The 5946-nt window shown below is 34.1% G+C and overlaps 2 long non-coding RNA genes across 4 annotated transcripts; one reads left to right on the forward strand and one right to left on the reverse strand.

Moving 5' to 3' along the window:
- Window positions 1–1342: 1342 nt before the first annotated feature.
- LOC145128505 (uncharacterized) lies at window positions 1343–3067 on the forward strand. Of its 3 annotated transcripts, none has more exons than XR_013716946.1 (3): window positions 1343–2133; window positions 2225–2398; window positions 2573–3067. It is a non-coding gene; the product is annotated as an uncharacterized LOC145128505 (long non-coding RNA). The 3 variants fall into 3 exon arrangements; XR_013716945.1 differs by having other exon boundaries at window positions 1349–1612; window positions 1775–2133; window positions 2225–3067; XR_013716944.1 differs by having other exon boundaries at window positions 1347–2133; window positions 2225–3067.
- A 1089-nt stretch (window positions 3068–4156) lies between these two features.
- On the reverse strand, window positions 4157–5158 carry LOC145133319 (uncharacterized). The gene is made up of 2 exons (XR_013718532.1): window positions 4584–5158; window positions 4157–4459 (listed from the first exon to the last, which is right to left on the reverse strand). It is a non-coding gene; the product is annotated as an uncharacterized LOC145133319 (long non-coding RNA).
- Between the last annotated feature and the right edge of the window lie 788 nt (window positions 5159–5946).

Genomic DNA, 5946 nt, shown 5'->3' on the forward strand with positions numbered 1-5946 from the left:
TTCCCTGGTTACCATCGTGACCTAAAAAAAAGTGCCCACACAAAAAACGCCGCCTCCTCCATTAACAGCTCCTCGTCATCTCACCGATCGCCGCCTGCATCTCACCGGTCGCCGCCATCTCGCCACCATCTAGCCCGCCAAAGAGAGCTCGCCATCTCCGAGCAGCTTCTCGCTTTCCCTGTCATTCAACTGCTACAATTTATCAAAAACGGGTAAGAATCTTCTCCTTTTTATGTTAATAGTTTTTGAGATCAGAAAATATGTTTGAATAATCTATAAAATCTGAATCGAATTGAGCAATTTTTTTGTTTTTGGTTATGAAATTTTCAATTCACTTTCTGTTTTTGGTTATGAAATTTCATTACGTTTTTTCTTGATCAAATTGAGCAATTTTTTTGCTGTCGTGTAAGGAAAAGGCTCTAGGCAGTCAATGGCTTAATTGATTATTAACAGTTTGATTCATTTTGAATTTGGATATATGGTCAATTCTTGGTACTTAGAAAAGAAAATTTCAAAATAAATGCACATTGTAGCCACTTCATATTAACGATCAGCTTGTTTTTCTGCTACATGGCAGTGGCTGGCCTATATGATTTGAATACATAATATCTTTGAAGTAGCAAATAAGAATGGACAAAGTCAAATTGCTTGACCATTCCCTCCATGGAATGGGCCTTTATTTACAGTAGTAGTTACAGTGAGTTTGTGGTTTTATAATATAAAGAAGCAACTTACATTGAGTTTGTGGTTTTATGGAAGCAACATGAATAGTTTATGGTTTTATGGAATCAACATTAAGGTCTATTGTTTGGATATATATTTTACCTTGTTTTGTGATTTTTGGTAAATTATGAAATTCTTTGGATATATGTTAGCAATGTTGACCTTAATTGTGCTATTATTATTTAGGATGATGTTGATTTCATTGGTACAATGTTGAAATTCTTTGGATATACGTTAGCAATGTTTGACTTTGTTTTTTGTTTTGTGTTTTTTGGTAAATTACAAAATTGTTTTATGTTTAAAATTGTTTTTATTTGGATATTAAATGATTTATGTTTAATTTACATTTTGTATGACATTTTTTATTTGTGTGTAATTTACATTTTGTATGACAATATATATGTCTTTATAATTATTCAGCAACTTAATCCATCACTATATATAACAGCATGGTAAAATGATCATTTTTCATCACTCAGCACATTCAGTCGGATATACAATCAAAGCAGATTCCTTACTCAGTCAGGATTTCTTACCAGACAACATTTCCCTGTCAGCATTTGCATTTCTCAGCATCTATATCGAACGGGGCCTTAGCCCCGGTTTTCCTTCTCTTTTCACTTCATCGCCTCCGTTGAGATGCTTCCCATTGCCTCTCCAAAACCCTCTGCTATTGCTCGAATATGCGTTCCACCGCCTCCTTCTATGATGCAACTCACCACCACCATCAATTTATACGCCACCGCTGACGACCATCGCCACCCTATACGCCATCGGCCACCACGACCACCATCTTCTCCACCTCACGGAACCCCTGTTCCATCTTTTCCATTCATCACAAGTCCGCTCATCACAGATATGTGGCCCCATCCATGTAATTTCCTTCCAGGTTTCATTTCTTCCATATTCTTCTTTTTAATTAACGTGTTCGTATGAATCTAGGGTTACTTAAGCTCTTTTTTACACTGACCTACACGGTACCGATGCCTCATCACCTTCTTTTGCTTCATTCTTCATTAACTCCTTTTTTATTATGTCGGTATTGAGGCAGCGCCGACTATGGTGTTCATGTTGATCGACGGTGGTGGTGGGTCAGAGTGGCCATGTCGATGCCGGAATTGGAAACAGACTCCTGAGGAGAAGAAGACAAAGATTTTACTCACCATAGTGATTCGTTTTCTGCTTTCGATCCTCTACCTGCTCCCTTACCACCGATTTGGGTTTATTATGAGGTTGAAGACAAAGAATTTACTCACCATCGTTGCACCCCTTCCCCCATCTTCTCTGCTCAACGCCGTTGCACCCCTGCTCTATCCAAATCATTATCACTGAAAACCTTTTTTTCTCTTTTGCTGTTGTGAACTGCTATGTACCTGCGACGCCCCTTCCCTAAAGGAAACACAAGCCCAGGTAAAAAAAATAAAAATCATCTATTCTTCTTCCTTAATGTTTGTGTACAATTAGGGTTTAAATCCGTTCTTCTTTAATGTTTTCAATACAGGAAAAATGAAATCAGTCAAGGTGGTTATTCACAATACTAACTTCATCAACTCAAAAAGGCAGGATTCCTCAGAGGATTACGACTCAGCTTCTGACACTGAAACAGAGAGTGATGCAATTGAAAAAAAAAAAAAAAAAAAAAAAAAAAAAAGCTTAAGATCCCCAAAGAGAAAAGGTAAAAAAGAATCTGAATCTGATAATGGCCATTATGTTTTAGTTGGGAAGGTATTTATCATTAAAAGTTCTAGGATATATTAGCATATTTTCTATTATTTATGTCTAAATTAATATAGTCAGAATACCAACATAGGCAAATTCTTGAATCAGTTCATGATTACGCATGCAACAGTTATGATGGAATCATCTATCTGACTCTGTTGGAAATAAAGAAAAGGAATCAGAATCTGAAGGTATTGATTATAAATCAAATTGTCAAATTTATCATTATGTTGTCGGATGTGGTGGAGGAGGAGTATGTGGTCAAGTGGTATAAGAAAAGGGGTTGAAAGGTGGAAACAAGGATTCTGTTATTTGGAGGAATGCGAAGCCGTTTGTGGAATGGCTTCAGAGTGCGGAATCAGAATCAGAGTAGGAATGGAATGGAATAAATTCGAGTGTTTTGGTTTTGGTCTAAAATAATTGAATTTGAAGTAGTTTTTTTGAGGGTAATGAGTTTGACTTTTGAATTTTTGATTGTATTTGTATGGGCCTCTACATTGTTTGCATGTCTTGAAATCATTGCATTTTTTGGGCCTCTACGTTTTAAAAATTGTTCAGTACATTCCGAGCTTCTAATTCAAGTATAAGCTTAGAAGCACTATTGGATCTTAAGTTTTGCTCCCAATTGACTATTTAACAGTGTGAATGTTCTTTCTGTGTGAATATCTTTTTTTTTTTTTTTTGAAAGAGGTGTGAATGTCTTTTTTACGAATTATGAATATGAATCTATAATTGTTTTCTTCATTTTTTACTATATTTCATTTAAGGCTTTTGAAACCTACTCAAGCAATCAGTTGGAGCAACGAGCAATGACACATAAATGGGTATTTTTTTCTTTATGTATTCATGGGTATTTCACGGTTGTAAGTTGCCGTCCAACCCACAAAGCGGGGTTCTTCCCTAGTTATTATTAAATAAGAATATATTTGGAAAAAAAAAAAACTTTTTAAGCTCGTTGATACAATAGTTTGAAATTTTTTAATGATATCTTATAAACTAACTTAAAAGCTACTTTTTAGTCTGCTAAACACTACAACCTAAAAAAATCTCAAAAAAAATATACCGTGCCAATCATAACTTTAGTACATAAAAAAATATTTTGCTAATAAAATCCTTATTAACAAGTTTTATTTAATGTTTGACCCTTTACTGATAGAAGGGAGTGGGAAGTGGTTGAGCTAAGCATAAGCATATATAAGGTGGAGGCTGATGTTGAGTTCGGCAAGGAGGGAATATCGCCCCTTCACCTGGACATGCCAATGTTTTCTATGGAGCTCAGTAAATTCCAAAATATGTGGTGAATGTTTGAATGAGTTTAGAATTTATTTTTTCCTGTTCTTGTCTTCTTGATCGACGACACAAGAGGCAGTAAAACTATAAAAATCGATAAGCAAAGAAAACAGTATGTAGCAGCGATCGGTGAAGCAATTACCCTTGTAAACTTCTAATCGACTAATTGTAGGGTAATAACTAATAGCAACCGATATAAGACTAAGACCATTACTCTATCAATGCGTATTAAAAGCCCATGCTGTCATGCAAAAGAAAAAAAAAAGGAAACGTGAGCGAAACTTGCGAGAAACGTTTCTGGGATTGCCGATACTTGCCGGAAACGTTTCCCGGGCGTTTCACTGGCGTTTCCGTTTCCTGGGTGTTTCAGATACGGGAGCGGCTCCTAGTAGGGCGTTTCCATGCATCGTAGCTAAAAACTATGTCTCGTAACAACACAATCTATAATAACTATATAATATAAACATAACATAATTCAAAATGATTTAGAAGTAGAGGAATACACAATTTGTAAAATAAAACAAATCCAACAAAAAATCCAACCTATAGATAATTAGCTTTTTCTATAGTTAAAAAAAATTACATTTCTTTCTTACTTCTGGTCAAGACTCTTTCAATAATTTCTTTGATACACTTTGATTCAAATTAATTGGCCATAAATCTTTACATTCTTCGTCTTCGTAACCACTTGACATTTTAATTTCCTTGATACACTTTGATTCATGCCCTACACATTTAACAACACGGTTATATACAAATCAAAGCAATGGTAAACATCAAAAGCAAATCAAAAAATTCCAAAAACTTAAAAGTAAAACTATAGGATATATAGATCAAAATAAACAAATTACCTTTGGATTATGTATTTTATTTTGTATTCTTCATAACGCATTTCAAGAGAACCTATCCAGTTTGACAAATTCTTAAAAATTCTTGAAATATACGGATATCTGTAATTCTGAAACTCAAGAACACATCGAGATATATATATTTACAGCAAGGATGTGCATGTCTACATCTAAAACAAAAAGGTCAAATCTGCACCCATTTACCACATACGGAATAAAACCAGAACTCTTATTAGCAAGAGAAGTCATCGAACTCAGATCTGAGATTTGTTGCTTTTTACAGGAAATCAAATTCAATGAAATCCAGATGCTTTCCAACAAATCGAATCAAATAAGAGTTAATTTGAACTTAAAAGCAAACAAATTCAGAAAACCAGGTCTAATTTCCTGTAAAAGATTACGAAAATTTGACTTTGTAACTGTCTAATGAGTTGGTGAATGCAAAACAGATCTGGGTATTAAGAAATATGATAGACTAAGGAAAGAAAATAAAATCATAACGAAATGAGTGGAGGGCTGCCACAAGTTGGATGGCTCAGATTCGTTGCATTCATCTATCTTTTAAAGGAAAACGGTGTACTGCGTGGTACTAAAATAACTATATAGGAGTCTCCGTCAATCAACCCTAAAGACATAAAACATAGAGAAAATTGCAAAAGTAGTACATATAGTTTGTCATTTTTGTTGGTAAGGTCCAAACATTTATATAATTGTAGATATGATATTTTTTAAGTAATTTTATTGTGTCTTTAGTCCTTATAAATTAAAAAAAAGAAAAAAGAAAAAAGAAAAAAACTATTTTACCCATAAGATTTAATTTATATTTATTAAAGGTTTATTAAGTTTAAAATTATAACATCTAAAGCCTAACTTACTATTTTACCCATAAGATTTAATTTATATTTATTAAAAGTTTATTAATTTTAAAATTATACCATCTAAATCCTGATATGAACTTATGGGGTTAGGGCTTCCTTCAACCGAACTTCAGTCCCTCCGGAAGCGTTCCTGCAAAAACGCAAAAACCTTGCCTCATTTTTCTTCTCTAAGAATTCTTGGTGTGTTTGGTAGCATTATTGGAAGAAGAGTATCATCCCTCGAGCTTGTGAAATGATTCTTGAAGAGGTCCAACATCTTGTGCATCTTTTGGACCTTTGTAAGTGTTTAAATCTCTATCTTGATGGTTTAACTTCTTAGATCTAGCACAATTTATGCTTTTTGGTCTCTTTTATGGTTTTGGTGAAAGTAGAGAGAAGGACTTCAGATAAAGCTTGCAACTTTATCAATATTATGTTATCCAAGAGTGTTTTATCTTTTGGATCTAAAGCCAAAGAGTGTTTGGAGACATGCAATGAAACAAGATCTT

Source organism: Lactuca virosa, chromosome 8, assembly GCF_052849685.1.
Source record: "Lactuca virosa cultivar CGN04683 chromosome 8, Lactuca_virosa_CGN04683_v6, whole genome shotgun sequence".
Classification (NCBI taxonomy): Eukaryota; Viridiplantae; Streptophyta; class Magnoliopsida; order Asterales; family Asteraceae; genus Lactuca; species Lactuca virosa.